At 41.8% G+C, this 15292-nt stretch overlaps 1 protein-coding gene across 1 annotated transcript in view; it reads right to left on the bottom strand.

The window, feature by feature from the left end:
- Positions 1-13354, bottom strand: part of SI (sucrase-isomaltase) — a 213921-nt gene extending 200567 nt beyond the window's left edge. The window contains exon 1 of the mRNA XM_078389026.1: positions 13200-13354. The gene's annotated coding sequence lies outside the window, so the exon portion shown is untranslated. The remainder of the gene's footprint in view (positions 1-13199) is intronic.
- Positions 13355-15292: the final 1938 nt, after the last annotated feature.

The raw sequence follows: 15292 nt of genomic DNA, 5'->3' as shown, positions 1-15292 counted from the left end.
CAGCCAAAGAGCCCGGAAAACCCACAACAACCAACATAAATTGCACATTTAATCCTATAATTTACCTAGCTGGAAGCAAGTCCCTTTGATCTTAATGGAGGTTAACTGAAGACAGATCCAGAGATAGAGAGATTATCACTCATTCATTCGGCATTTGCAAATATTTAAAATTAGTCACTCTGTATAAAATGCCATCTAAACCAATTCACAAAAGAGTTTGGAATGGCTAGAACAAGCCCACAACTTGAAAAATACAAACCTGAAACAGACCAAAATGCAAATTGTTCACCGTTTAACTTTCTGTTTCCCCAGAGCTTTTCAATATGAGGGGGAAAAATTTCTCGTGGCTTCTGTTTATGGATGGAGTGATTCAGTATCATTATTTAGGCTGGGTACAGAGTTTGAGTTAGTAAATGAGCATCAGGAAGATACAAAAAACCATTATCAGGAAGATACAAAAAACAGACCAGCGTTCCTGACGTCGGGGGAGCTGCCTGCAATATCTGCCGTCCCCAGGCACGGGTGAGAGACGTGTCTGGGAGAATTTCTGGCTTGCGCTCCCCGGCCTTTTTTCAGGACTGGGACCCTGTTGCTACTGCTCCTGCTGCTTCAGGCCATCCCACCCCCTTCCATAACATCAGCCACCTGGCTGGGAGGGAGGGAGACCATAAAAGCCGGAAGCTTGTGCCAGGGCCCTCACAGACCAGCGTTCCTGACGTCGGGGGAGCTGCCTGCAATATCTGCCGTCCCCAGGCACGGGTGAGAGACGTGTCTGGGAGAATTTCTGGCTTGCGCTCCCTCGGCCTTCTTCAGGACTGGGACCCTGTTGCTACTGCTCCTGCTGCTTCAGGCCATCCCACCCCCTTCCATAACATCAGCCACCTGGCTGGGAGGGAGGGAGACCATAAAAGCCGGAAGCTTGTGCCAGGGCCCTCACAGACCAGCGTTCCTGACGTCGGGGGAGCTGCCTGCAATATCTGCCGTCCCCAGGCACGGGTGAGAGACGTGTCTGGGAGAATTTCTGGCTTGCGCTCCCCTGCCTTTCAGGACCGAGACCCTGCTGCTGCTGGTGCTGCTGCTGCTTGGGGCCACCCCACCCCTTCCTCAACACCAGCCACCTGGCTGGGAGGGGAGAAGGGGCATTAGAAGGGTGTGTGGGTTTGTTCTTGCTTGTTTGTTTTTTTTTTTTAACTGTTAGTATTACTAATTGCCATCAGGTTGCATAGAGACTCACAGTGGACCTGATGGAACAGGAAGGGGGGAGGGCGTTGGAGGGGGCAGCCATTGAGGTGGTGCTGGGTAGGGGAAGGAATGGTGGTGGGGGTAGAACATGCCCGCGTAGGAGAAGAGAGGTTAGATATCTTACATCTATCCCCTCTTCTAGTCCTACCTCCAACCAAATGGTATCAGGCGACCATATCAGCAAACCCTCGAGCCACACGGTGCTGTTGATGAACGCCAGGTCAGTACAAAATAAAACTGCCCTCATCCATGATGTAATTCTGGATGAGGGTGCTGACCTGGCGTGCATTACTGAGACCTGGGTGGGAGAGGAAGGTGGTGTCCCCCTCTCCCAGCTGTGTCCTCCTGGGTACTCAGTCCAGCACCAGTGTCGCTCGGAGGGTCGGGGAGGGGGAGTTGCTATAGTCTATAGGAGTTCTATCTCCTTGACCAGGCTTCCTATCCCTTTGAGAGGAGGTCTTGAGGGCCTGTATTGTGTGTTGGGCTCACGAGACAGATTAGGGATTCTGTTGGTGTACCGCCCACCCTGCTGCGTACCAACAGTCTCCCTACCTGAGCTGACGGAGGCAGTCTCGGACCTGGTGTTGAGGACTCCCAGGCTGCTGGTGCTGGGGGACCTCAACATCCATGCTGAGGCTGCCTTGACCGGGGCGGCTCAGGACTTCATGGCCGCCATGACAACCATGGGACTGTCTCAATGTGTCATCGGCCCGACACATGAGAAGGGCCACACCTTGGACCTTGTTTTCACAACGGGACTGGAAGAAGGTGGTTTGGATGTGGAGGGGCTGGTTGTGACCCCATTGTCATGGTCAGACCACTTCCTGGTCAAGTTTAGTCTATTAGCTTCTTCTTCCCTCTGCAAGGGTGGGGGATCTATTAAGATGATCCGCCCTCGGAGACTTATGGATCCAGATGGATTCCTGAATGCTCTGGGGGAGTATCCGTCTGATATGGTTGGCGCTCCTGTCGAAGCTCAGGTCACCCTATGGAATAGGGAGATGACCCGGGCGGTTGACACGATTGCGCCTAAGCGCCCTCTCCCTGCTCGCCGAGCCCAGACAGCTCCCTGGTATACTTCTGAACTGCGGGCGATGAAGCGAGAGGGGAGACGGCTAGAGCGCAGGTGGAGGAAGTCCCGCTGGGAATCTGATCGAACACGACTTAGAGCCCATTATCGGGCCTATTTCGTGGCAATACGGCTGGCGAAACGGCAATATTTCTCCAGCCGCATTGCTTCCTCAGAATGTCGTCCAGCAGAGCTGTTTCGGGTGGTCCGGGATCTTCTTCAACCGGGAAACCCGGTGGAGGTCCCGGACTGCTCATCAGCTCGCTGTGATGAGTTTGCTATTCATTTTGAGGAAAAAATCGCTCAGATTCGCAGTGGGCTGGACTCCACTGTTACTGCAAAATCGGAAGATGTGTCCAGTGTGCCGTGCTTAGGTCAAACTTTAATGGATGAGTTTCAATTGTTGAGACCCGAGGATGTGGACAGGGTGCTTGGATCTGTCCGTTCTACCACCACGCCGCTCGACCCTTGCCCATCTTGGCTAATTGGAAGATCTGCCAGGGGGGTTCACACTTGGGTCCAGGAGGCCGTGAACGCCTCTCTGAGAGAGGGAGTGGTCCCTACCGCCTTGAAAGAGGCGGTAATTCGACCACTCCTTAAAAAGCCTAACCTGGACCCAAGGCTGGTGGTCAACTACCGACCAGTGGCGAACCTCCCTTATTTGGGCAAGGTGTTGGAGCGGGTTGTGGCCGGGCAACTCCAGGCGCTGCTGGATGAAACGGATTTTCTGGATCCATTTCAGTCGGGTTTCAGGCCGGGTTTTGGTACAGAGACAGCCTTGGTCGCCCTGTATGATGACCTTTGCCGGGAGAGAGACAGGGGGAGTGTGACCCTGTTGATACTCCTGGACCTCTCAGCGGCTTTCGACACCATCGACCATGGTGTCCTTCTGGATAGGCTGGCTGGGTTAGGAGTTGGGGCACTGTTTTACGGTGGTTCCGCTCCTTCCTAGCTGACCGTATCCAGAGGGTGGTGCTGGGGGACAGTTGCTCTGCCCCATGGCATTTATGTCATGGGGTTCCTCAGGGCTCGATACTGTCCCCCATGCTGTTTAACATCTACATGAAACCGCTGGGAGAGGTCATCAGGAGGTTTGGGCTGAAGAGTCAGCAATATGCTGACGACACTCAGCTCTACCTCTCGTTTTCCACCAATCCAGGTGAGGCGGTTTCTGTGCTGAACTCGTGTCTGGACCTGATAATGGACTGGATGAGGGTTAATAAATTGAAACTCAATCCAGACAAGACGGAAGTGCTGTTAGTGGGTGCTTCGCCGGACAGGTTGGAGGGCCACTTCCCTGTCCTGAATGGGGTTACACTCCCCCTAAGGGACAGGGTCCGCAGCCTGGGGGTGCTCCTGGACCCCAGTCTAACTTTGGAAGCTCAGGTGGACTCGGTGGCCAGGGGTGCCTTCCTTCAGCTGCGGAAATTATACCAGCTACGGCCCTACCTGGACGAGTGGAGTCTCATGACAGTTACACATGCACTGGTAACATCTCGTATTGATTATTGCAATGCGCTCTACGTGGGGCTGCCTTTGAAGACGGTCCGGCGACTGCAACTGGTTCAGAATCGAGCTGCGCGGCTGGTGAGTGGTGGGGCCGCCAGAGAGCACATCAAGCCGATTCTGTATAATTTACACTGGTTACCAGTTGCTGTCCGGGCCCAATTCAAAGTGCTTGTTTTGACATATAAAGCCCTAAACGGCTTGGGCCCTGGATACTTGAAGGACCGCCTCCTTCCATATGAGCCTACCCGGCTGTTAAGATCTAGCCAGGGGGCCCTTTTGAAAGAGCCATCCCTCAAGGAGGTAAGAGGGATGGCTTGTAGACAAAGGGCCTTCTCGGCAGCTGCCCCCAGACTATGGAACGCCCTCCCAACTGAAATTCGCCTGGCGCCGACACTGATGATATTTCGGCGCCAGGTCAAAACCTTCCTGTTCCAGAAGGCTTTTAATTGAAATAACATTAACTGTGGGTCTTAATGATGGCAATTTTAATTGTATTTTAATTGTATTTTAATTGTATTTTAATCATTTTATTTTATTCCATTGAATTTTAATTGTTGTAAGCCGCCCAGAGACCTTTGGGTAGAGTGGGCGGCATATAAATTAAATAAATAAATAAATAAAATAAATTATAAGAAAAGAATTGTGATATATTTCAGTTTCTTTGGTATCCCTTGTAAGATAATTCATCAATCTAAATGACAGGCATTTTTTGGACAGAGATAAGGACTTTGTCTGATTTTTAAAAACCTAAAGGCTTCAGGAATATAAATTCAACTCATTATGCCATACTTATGCAGTGTCCTGTCAGACTAGACAACACCATAAGAAAGTCTAAATTAAGGATAATGTGCAGTAACAGTATTTTTTTCAATTTAACTGAGCAGCAAATTAAGTCTACCAACTTCTAAGGATAAAGACTTGCTGAATTAAGGCTAGCATTAGTACACTACTTTTTAAGTGGCTATGATGTGTGTAAGCAAGCATACTCTTCTGAAAATATAATAATAATAATAATAATAATAATAATAATAATAATAATAATAATAATAATAATAATAATAATAATAATAATAATAATAATAATAATAATATAATTTATTGTCATTGTAAGTATATACACAGTATACCCATACAACGAAATTCACAGACACCCAGAGACCAGACACATGCACACACATAACATTCCCCAAACACTCCCCATCCACTAGAAGTCCCCCACTAAAAATACAAACATCTACACCTCAGGCCAAGTAACACAGTCCAACTAATTATTCACTACTGGTGGTCTTTAAGCTCATTATTAATTGCAATTATAGCTCTAGGATAAAAACTATTTAGAAAACGTGTGGTCCGAGTCTTAATTGTTCTATATCAATTGTTATATATAAATACTGTATATGGGTTAAGTCCAATTTTCCTGAGCCATCTTTAAAAATGAAGTAGCATATTAAAAACAGTAATAAAGGCATGAGTAAGCATTAACCCCTTGGTGCTCAAGAATTACAAATGGCTATTAATTCAAACCAATAGTATAGCGGTAAACTTTGAAGTGCATGCGCTTATTGTGACACTCTCCATAGTTAGTGACCCCCACGTTAAAAAGGCCAAAAATGCAGACCACTGGATTGGTCTCCATTAAGAAATGAGGAAGAGGTCTTCTGTGAACCTCATGACTCTTAACTGACCATTCAGGAACAGAAGCACTATCAAATACTTTGTGTTTCAACAGATATAGTTTCAGCGCTAAGTTGGGAAAATCCATTTCTCTCCCAACTGCTGTGAGAATGGCGGCTAAGCTCAGAGGGAATAGGGAGCTCTCTGATGAAATCATAGTCTGATAGTCTCCACCATTGTCTGATTGGTAGCCCTGACTGCTTTTGTAAGCCACCCAGAGTAGTGGCTTGGCCACTAGATGTAGTGGGCAAAATTTTTAATTTACCACATTTTTCCATTTATAACATGCCCCCGTTTATAAGCCCCCTCCACTTTTGTAACCCCAAATTAAGAAAACTTATCTTTGAGGATTTAGCCTCTGGGCTCAGAACATCGGACACTAGATGTCCTTGTGGACAGGGTACAGGCTCCACCTCGAATGAGGTGTGTTCAAATTGGTTTGTTCAGCATCAGCTGACATTAATCCCATAAGGCTCGTGACTGGTGAAAGCAAACTCTCCTGACTGTAGGAAGCTAAGCCTCATGACTGAAGGAAGCCTGTTTACAGAGGCAAAGTATGTGCCATTTTGATCTTTCCTCAGCTAGCTCAGCTCACTTCTGTGTAAAAGAAGCCCCTCAATTCTTAGTGCAATGACACAGAAAAATAGGGTAAATTAAAACACATCTCTGGCTGGGTCTTACTCATAGTTATGTAGATCATCAGGAAGGGTCATATAGGGATGGGTTAGTAATCTATGTAAAGCAAGTGGAGGAGGGGAGCTGTTTTAGTAAAACATGGCTCCTACCATTCCTTCTTATATTTTGAGAACCATTATTCTAAAGGGGTTGTTAGCAACCATTAAGACTGTAATTTTCAAAAGTGTTTCATGCAGTGGCTTAATAATAAAGAAGATTGTCCTCACTGATTGTCAGTGCCTACAAATGGCTTCAAGGGCTTTCCCCCCAACACTGGAGGAATAATATATTTTATCATTGATTTCTTAATAAATTAGAATATGGCCTCCCACAATTTGTGGCTAGCACTCCGCTGATTAAATATTAATTGAAAGGGAAATTGTATAAGTGCTTTCTCCTTGCTGCAAAAGGCTTCCCATTCTGCACATGGTGTCACACTGGTCATAGGCTTGGCTGCACAACTAGTTATACAAGAGGGAGCCTGACAGAGTAGACAATATTCTTGAGTGATTTCCTTTCTACTCTGCATTTAGGCAAAAACGCAGGGGGAAAGAGTGGGAAATTCTAATTTTTAGCCCTTTTCCCTGCCTTTTTCCTTTTTTCTTCCCTCAGAACGCATTGACCGGTTTTCAATGCATTCGACTTAAGAACTTTCCGACTTAAGAACGCAGTCCCAATATGGATTAAGTTCTTAAGTCAAGGTACCACTGTACTAAACCCTCCTCTGTATGACTACCTTTCAAGTAATTAAAGAGTGCTATCATATCTCCCTCCATCCTCTTTTCTCACAGCTAAACATGGCAGGTTCTTTCAGTCTTTCCTTGTAGGGCTTGGTTACCAGCCCCTTGATCATTCTTGTTCTCCTCTGAACTTGTTACAGTTTGTTGACATTCTTCTTAAAGTATTGTGTGTCCAGAACTGGATACAGTACTCAATTTTAGGCCCAGCCAGTGCCAAATAGAGGGCAAATAGTACTTCACAGAATTTGGAGATTATATTTATGTTAATACACCCTAAAATAGTATTTCCTTTTTTTGTATCCACATCATACTCTTGGCTCATATTCAGATCTAAAACTATTCCAAGGTCCTTCTCATTTCATAATATTACTGAGCCAAGCATTTTTTATCTTGTAACTATGTATGGTTTCTATTTCCTAGGTGTAGAACTTTGCACTGATCCCTATTAAATAGATGTCTATTGTTTTCAGCCCAGTGCTCAAGCCTACCAAAATATTTCTGAATTTTGTTTCTGTGCTCTGAGTATTAGCTATTCTACCCAATTTGTGTGTGTGTGTGTGCATGTAAATGTGTGTGTCTTCAAAATCAATGGAAAAGAAATCTATGATGGAAATTTCAATCAGTGATACAACGATGTGGTGACAATCATTAAAAACAAGATTGTACAAATAGGGTGCTATGTAAAATGTGGAAAAAACCTAGATGAATTTTGTCTGCAAAATCTCTTGTTGATTTCCACTAAATGGGTTATCAATAGGAATGTATAGGTTCAGAGCAGAATTCATAATAGGATCCCAGTAAATCACAAGTAAATTTCCTTTGTGTGTACTGGTCATTATATTATATTCTTAACAATAAAGGTAGTTGGTTCTGCCCATTCAATCACCATTTTCTTTGTGTCCAAATAGTGGATGGTGAAGTTCTACCACCATGTACTTAACACAATGCTGAAGTGTGGTGTCCCCTGTTCTATGTTAACTACATTCTAGCCTTTGATCTTGTCAATATCTATGGATAAAGAACCCACAGAAACAAACTACCTGCAGGCACAATGTATAAATGTCACCTTCTTTAAAAAATGTGCATTTGATTTTGGCTGACAATAAGCTTCAATTCTCCTACAAGCCCTTTCACACCAACATTTACACAGCTGAATGTTTTCCAAGCTCACCTAAGTGACCTTGATAGAGTCATGTGACTTTTTTATTCCCTGGAAGATCTCCAGCCTTGATCTGCAGTGACACGGTGTTTTGCCAGCTTTTACCCCACCCATTGTGTCTTTTCCAAAATCAAACCAACCATTTCCTGATATACTGTCATGCATCTGAGAATGAACTTTTGTACGTCTTTGCATAATGATTTGTAATGGAAACAGTCACTGAGGGTTTATTTGTCTCTGCAGCAAAGAATGCACTTTTAAAAAAAGGCTTTATGCTATGCAGTAACTCACCTGTACAGAGCACCTGTACTCTGCTTACTGCGCAGATTGCCCAGAAACTGCTCTTATGATTATTGTCTAGCCTTTAAAAAGAGCCTTGCAAACAATGGATCCAGATATGTTTATTATTCTTTTATTTTATTTATGTTCCATCTTTCTCACAAGGTTGCTAGAAAAGACCCGTCGAAATTAGTGAGACATAATTCAGTAATAATAAAATAATCTCCGAGTGGTTTCAGTAGTCTGGATCCAACCAAAATCTGGAAGCTCTTGCAAAATCTAAAGATTTGGACAACTAGACCTCCTTCCTGAAAGGGAAACAAAGGCATAGGTGTCAGTCTTCCAGTAAATGTTGATGAGCCGAGCCAGTGGAACCAGAGTTTGTGTGTCATCAACTCTGGTATGTTTCCATGACCCCCAGCACAAATGCATCTCTCTATTTCGGTCTTACTGCATTTAATTAGACTATGTTGGACTTTCAAGCTTCAAGAAAACCATTATTTTTAAAAAAAAAAAAATCCCCACCATAATTATTTTGAAGAACCATTCCTAAACATTAATTATATGTATAAAAATATAATCTCATCAGCATTTCCCTAATATTTGTCATTTCTCTTGACCATTATTATAGAACCCACATTTCTAGCATGAAACATTGTTTAGATCTAAACTTAACCCAATGAATCTGCCCATTGGCTCATGCCTGGAGCAGAACTTAAAAATGCAGTACAAAGCAGCCTTGTAATAACTATTATAAAACTATCATAAAGATGGGTTCCGTAAAACTGTGATCAAGAATAAAATATAAACTGCAGGATCATTATGAAAATAAAACCAAATGGGCAACTGAGCTTGCAACAAGCAAATGAAGCCAAAATAATGGAGACAGTTCAGAAACTATGAAGCTATGCTTAGCAGGGTAAAACAGGTGAAAATCATGAGGGGAAGAAAGGGGAGCTTATTTCAGACAAAACAAGATGGTGGCATGTGATATTAAAATATGACTTCCATTGCAAACATAGGAGAAAGATATACTGTTCCCTCAACTTGTTGGCTAGATAAGCAGTTTCCACATGATGCAAACATCTGAATTTGCTTCTTGGTGCCACATTTGGTATGTTTAAGCCAATGAGAGTGCAATATAACCAGCAAAAGCCAGAATCCAACAGGCCATGTAAAGGATTCCAAATTAACACAGTAGTCCTCATGAATGAAAGATTGTACATCTGTATGGAAAAGGGAAATTGCTAACCCATCTATAACCCTGAAGATTTGTATCAAAACCCGTCACTCTTATGTTAAAGATCCACCAGAAGAATAAATGAACCCAACATCTATTGATCAATAATGCTTGTAGCTTTGCGGTGTCTCTGGATCCACCAGCAGGTCTGGGGGATCGTTTTCTAATGATATTTCATGCCATTGCCGTTGGTGACATAGGTGAGGAACTTCTTGTCTCTCTTGTAATGATGTTTTCATGCAATGAAAAGATGCTGGGTTGAATTCTGTTGCACCATTATGCAAACAATGTAACTTTTGGAAGCAAATTGCTGTAAGTTAAGAAGTCTCTGTAGGCATTTTCTGTTGCATGTCAAGTCATGCAAATCAATGTATGTAGAAATGCTTGACAATACAGCACTGATGGATTCAGCAATGACACGTCTATTAAATATAGTAGATAAATACTGTACAGCCACTTTAACTACTGTGATATGCGTCATCAAGTCACTTCTGACTTACAGCAGTGCTGTAAGGATAAGTAAAATCCTTAAGGAGTGGTTTTAGCAGTGCCACTCCTCACGAGTTTCTATGGCAGAGTGGCTGTCTACTGCACCACACTAGCTACTGATACCTGTACATATTATTTAACAGTCACAGGTCAGTAAAGCACTACCAGTGAATACAATCACTGAGGATAATGTTCAGCTAATGGACAGAAAGAAGGAAAAAGGATTATATCTGAAGCTGCTAGTGCATCAGTGTCTTCTTTCACCTCAGTTATTGAAGCCATCTGGTAAATATTCATAGAATCATACGATGATGAAGTTGGAAGGGGCCTATAAGGCCCAATGCTCAGTAAAGGAATACAAATCAAAGGTATCAAGTCAAATGGCCTCATCTTTGCTATCCTTCTGCAAGCACGCAAAGACCTTTATCTTCAGACAAGTAACTAGTTACCTGTGTGTGATTTTTTTAAGCTGGACTGCTACGCATTACTGCTATGATTGGATTATTTTTACTAGTTGTGTTTTCCTCTCAGAGTGACATTTTTTAATTTTTTGTTTACCTATTGATCTTTATCTTAATATTGCCTGTTAATTGATGTAAGATGCCTCCTTTTTAAATATTGCCTTTCAATGATGTTAATCACCGCTATCTACTCATTGTTTTCAACTTTAAATAAATATTGTCCTTCATTGTTTATAAATATGACACTCACTACCTCTCAAGGTAAAAGGTTCCATAGCCATACTGCTCTAACAGTTAGGAAGTTTTTCCTGATTTCCAATAAAAACCTGGCTTCCGGCAACAAGCCCATTGTTGCGTGTCCTATACTCTGGGATGATCTAGAACAGATCCTGCACCTCCTCTGTATGACAGCTTTTCAAAGATTTGAAAAGTTTATCATATCTTCCCTCAGTCTTTTCTCAAGGCTAAACATGCCCAGTTCTTTCAGTCTTTCTTCATAGGGCTTGGTTTCCAGCCCTCTGATCATCCTTGTTTCCCTACTCTCGACCATTTGGCTGTAACCTACAGTTCTTTATTTTTATTGACCTCTGCTGTGTTTTATTTAAGGAAGGATAGGACTTCATGTATAAAATGAGCACAGCTTGTAGTTGATTTTGAGAATAATCTAATATAGTAAAGAGCAAAATGAATGGAGGTGATGGCAGTATTCCACTTGAATTATACACACAGAAATCACCTGCAGGTTTTACTCAAATGTGTTGGACCCAAAGGAGAAAACTGTATTCCCAGCTTGCTCCTTGATTTTATTCTGCATGTGTATATCCCACAGTGCAAAAGAAGAAGAAAAATTTAAGTTTATGTCACAAAATAGTCTCAAGGCAGAGAAATATGGCTAGGGGTCACCATGTCAACACATCTGTTGAGAGATTTCACCGTGCTAAGTTGATTTCTATCCAGGAAAGTGAAATACAGAAGAACATAGGAAGAACTATGGTGGATTAGACCAAAGGCACATGGAATCAAGCTTCTTTTTCCATAGGAACCAACCACAGGCCAGTGAGAAGGTCATACTTGATCATAAGCTCAGAGTGATATAGATGTATCAGATGGGCGGGATATAAATCAAATAAATAAATAAAATAAATAAATAAATAAATAAATAAGCGAAATACCATTCTCCCATTCATTTAACCCATCAACTAATATTAAGAGGCACACATTCTCTCATTCCTAAAAGTCATAGTTCTCCATCAAAACTAGTGTCCATTCTTACTAGTTTAATTGTCTACAAATAGTCTAAGAATTTGTCTGATCCACTTTTAAATTTACAGTCGTGCCTCGCTTTACGATTGCCCCGCATTACGATGAAACTGCATTATGACAATCTTTTTGCGATTGCAATTGTGATAGCAATACAATGGTCTAAATGGGGTTTTTCCGCTTTGCGATGATCGGTTCCCTGCTTCAGGAGCCGATTCTTCACAAAACAACGATTTTAAAACAGCTGCTCGGTGGTTTCAAAATGGCCACCGGGTAAACAAAATGGCTCCTCGCATGACAGGCAGAGAAAACGGCTGCCCTATGGAGGATCTTCGCTGGACAGTGAGTTTTGACCCCATTGGAACACACTGAAGGAGTTTCAATGCGTTTCACTGGGGTTTTTCCCCGCTTTACGATGTTTTCGCTTAATGGCGATTTTCCTGGAATGGATTATCGCCGTTAAGCGAGGCACCACTGTAAATGGAATATGTTCAAATATTTCCATTACAAGCTTTGCAGTCTTTAAGATGTAACTCTCCAAATCACTTTTCCCCATTCGGAATCATAATTTTTCATTAAAATGCATTAATTATAATGTTCATAATCTTTAAAATCTATCAATGCCATTTGATCACTTGCAATCAGAATCAAAATTGATAGTTTAACCAACTACTACTGTTCTCTTCAAAAAAATTTCATTGCTTTCCCCAGCCAAACAAGGGCAATGAGTTTTTATCTTTCACATATACATATAAATCTCATTTCTACAGCTCTATATGTTTTAAATTTACATTTTTAAACTTAGCTCCAGTAACCAGTACATTGTAAACTGTTTCCTTCAAATCAATGTGTGAGCATTAAAACACACACACATACACACAAAAGACATCAGTAACTTGTGACTTATTATTATACCACTTGTTAATAAAGTAACACATATGTATCTGCCAAAGAAAAAACACCACCTGACAGCTTTGGGCTTTAAAGACTGAAAGGAGAGGAAAGTCCAAATAGAAAGAAACAACTTGCAGAGTTAAACTGAGGAATCAAAGACAATCATTTGGATCCAGAATTCCTGTGTGCCTTACTGAATGCTTCCATCAGAGAAGTGGAAGAAACCAATGTTCACAGATTCCTCCTTCCTCAACAGCTCCCACCCCACCTTTTACCTCTTAATATTCTCAACTAGAAAACTGGGGAATGGTAATGAAAAAAGGAGACCATCAGGAGGGGCTTTCCACCAAGAGTGGCACTATATGCCACCTCTCTTTTCTTTTTCAGTGGAAGCCTCCAGTGTGCCACCTTCACTTCTGTGAAGTAAAAGAACTTGCATTTGTGGGACAACTCACAAAACTGTCATTGTCCACTCCACTTTCACATTTGGATAGAACAAGCAGTGTACCTGGAACAGCACGAAATCATTAATCTGTTATCTGGGTGGCAGTTGCTCCAACTACTATTGATTCTTCAGTGACCTCAACTTGAATCTCCTTCATTCATGGTTTATCATTTAAATCCAATGCTAGTAGTGCGAGCTCACAAGTTCTACTCATGAAACTTCCTTGTTCACCTCACCTTGTTCTTCTCGGAAATAAGGGCAAAATATTTTGTGTTATGCACTTATTCATGCCACATTACTTTAAACAATACAATTGATACCTGCCTTTGAAGGCTAGCCATGACCTCACCTTGCATGAGTCATGTGGGATCTCTGTTTTTTAGCTTTATGCTTTCTGTTATCATGAAACCTCTTTTTAAGCTACTGTAAACATATGGTGTGTGTGCTGAGCCGAAAGACAAAACCAAAAGGATATTGGGACATACTGCTAATGTTGTTGGTTGTGGATTTGAACAATGGCTTGTTTTTTCCTCTTCTTTTTAAGACAATAAGAAATGCTTATTTATACAAAGTTGGTCAAAGAAATGTTAATAGTGATTCTGGGTGTTACAGCAAAAACAGGAGGATTGCCAAGCAGTAATTAGCCATCATAATTATCCAAAGGCAATGAAACCTTGAATCTTGATCTGCTGCGTAAAGACACAAGGAGGATTTTGCCTTCATTCTCTATGGTTTTGAATTCAGAATTAAGAAACTAAAAGTATGAATTTATTGTAACCATACTTAAATTTAGATAGCATTCAGAACCAGAGAGCAATTGAGAGAGAAAAAGCAGGCAGGAATTACAGGATGACAAAACATTCAAATACCTAACATTTCTGGGTGTTAACTGGCAAGGCTGAAGTGGGAGAGACTCCTGGGCTGATGTATTTTCCTTCCTGTTCAGAAAGTATAGAAAGGAACAAGGAGGACTTTAGAAATTGCAAAGCCTTCCTAGAGTTGACATCAGCATCAGCATGCCTCCTCTTAGACAGCCATTTACTGAGGAAACACTATCTAAAAAGGAAAGATAGATAGATAGATAGATAGATAGATAGATAGATAGATAGATAGATAGATAGATAGATAGATAGATAGATAGATAGATAGATAGATAGATAGATAGATAGATAGATAGATAGATATAGATATAGATATAGATAGATTTATATATAAAGATCTGCACATTGGTCTTTTCTTCCAAGACTCTGCTCTGTTCCTTTTCTTTCAGTCTGCCATCATCACAGGTTCATCTGGTGATGAATCTGTAGATGCTACCATGTTGTGTATATATTTTAAAAATTCATAAGCAGAAATATGTTTCTCGAAGTTAAATTTGAAGTCTAAGGCCACAGTAGACCTGAAATGCACATATTCACATGTACAACTGCACATACAAATACAGAAGCAAAATCCGATGCTTTGGAGAGAGAAACTGCATGCGATTTTCATGTCATATGTACCTTGACTGTAATGTCAGGGTTCAATTCTTGTCCATCTGGATCTGATCACACTCACTCTAACTGCTGGGGTGAAAGAGCTACAAAGAAGCAGCCTCTTCACCTACCAACGGTTAGCAATTTGAATTCCCTGTCTTTTTTCCCTGCCTTTTTTTGGGTTGTAACTTGAAGCTCCGGCCGCAAGTCGAAGCAAAATTTTGTGGCCGGATCTGGTTGTAACTTGAAATGGTCGTATGTTGGGACGTTCGTAAATCGAGGCACCACTGTAGTTTGGTACTTCACCAAGCATCCTAGTTGTTGCATTTTGTTTTGGATGCAGTTTCTTAAATGTGTGCAAAGTTATCCAGGAATGGAGTTAAATTGTGAAGCTTCCAGTGTATAAATTATGGTTTCAAGAGCATAATTATCTTGTAATGGGTGCATGACTGGCACCTTATTTATTCCTTATTTGCAATTTGCTGCTGTTACTTCCATGACTTCACCTACAGTGGAATAAAAACTTCCAGAAAGATTCTGGCCACCATATGACAATGACTGGCTAAAATGTCCTTCCCAGACTCTTTCTGATAGCACAGATAAGTTATATTTATACACAGTGAAAAGAATCAGCATGTCCTCAGCTTGTCGCTAATAGACTGCAACTACCCTTCCTTCCTC

Source organism: Pogona vitticeps, chromosome 3 (genome assembly GCF_051106095.1).
Source record: "Pogona vitticeps strain Pit_001003342236 chromosome 3, PviZW2.1, whole genome shotgun sequence".
NCBI lineage: Eukaryota > Metazoa > Chordata > Lepidosauria > Squamata > Agamidae > Pogona > Pogona vitticeps.
Note: the sequence above shows the minus strand (reverse complement) of the source record. Positions and strands in the feature narration are given on the sequence as shown.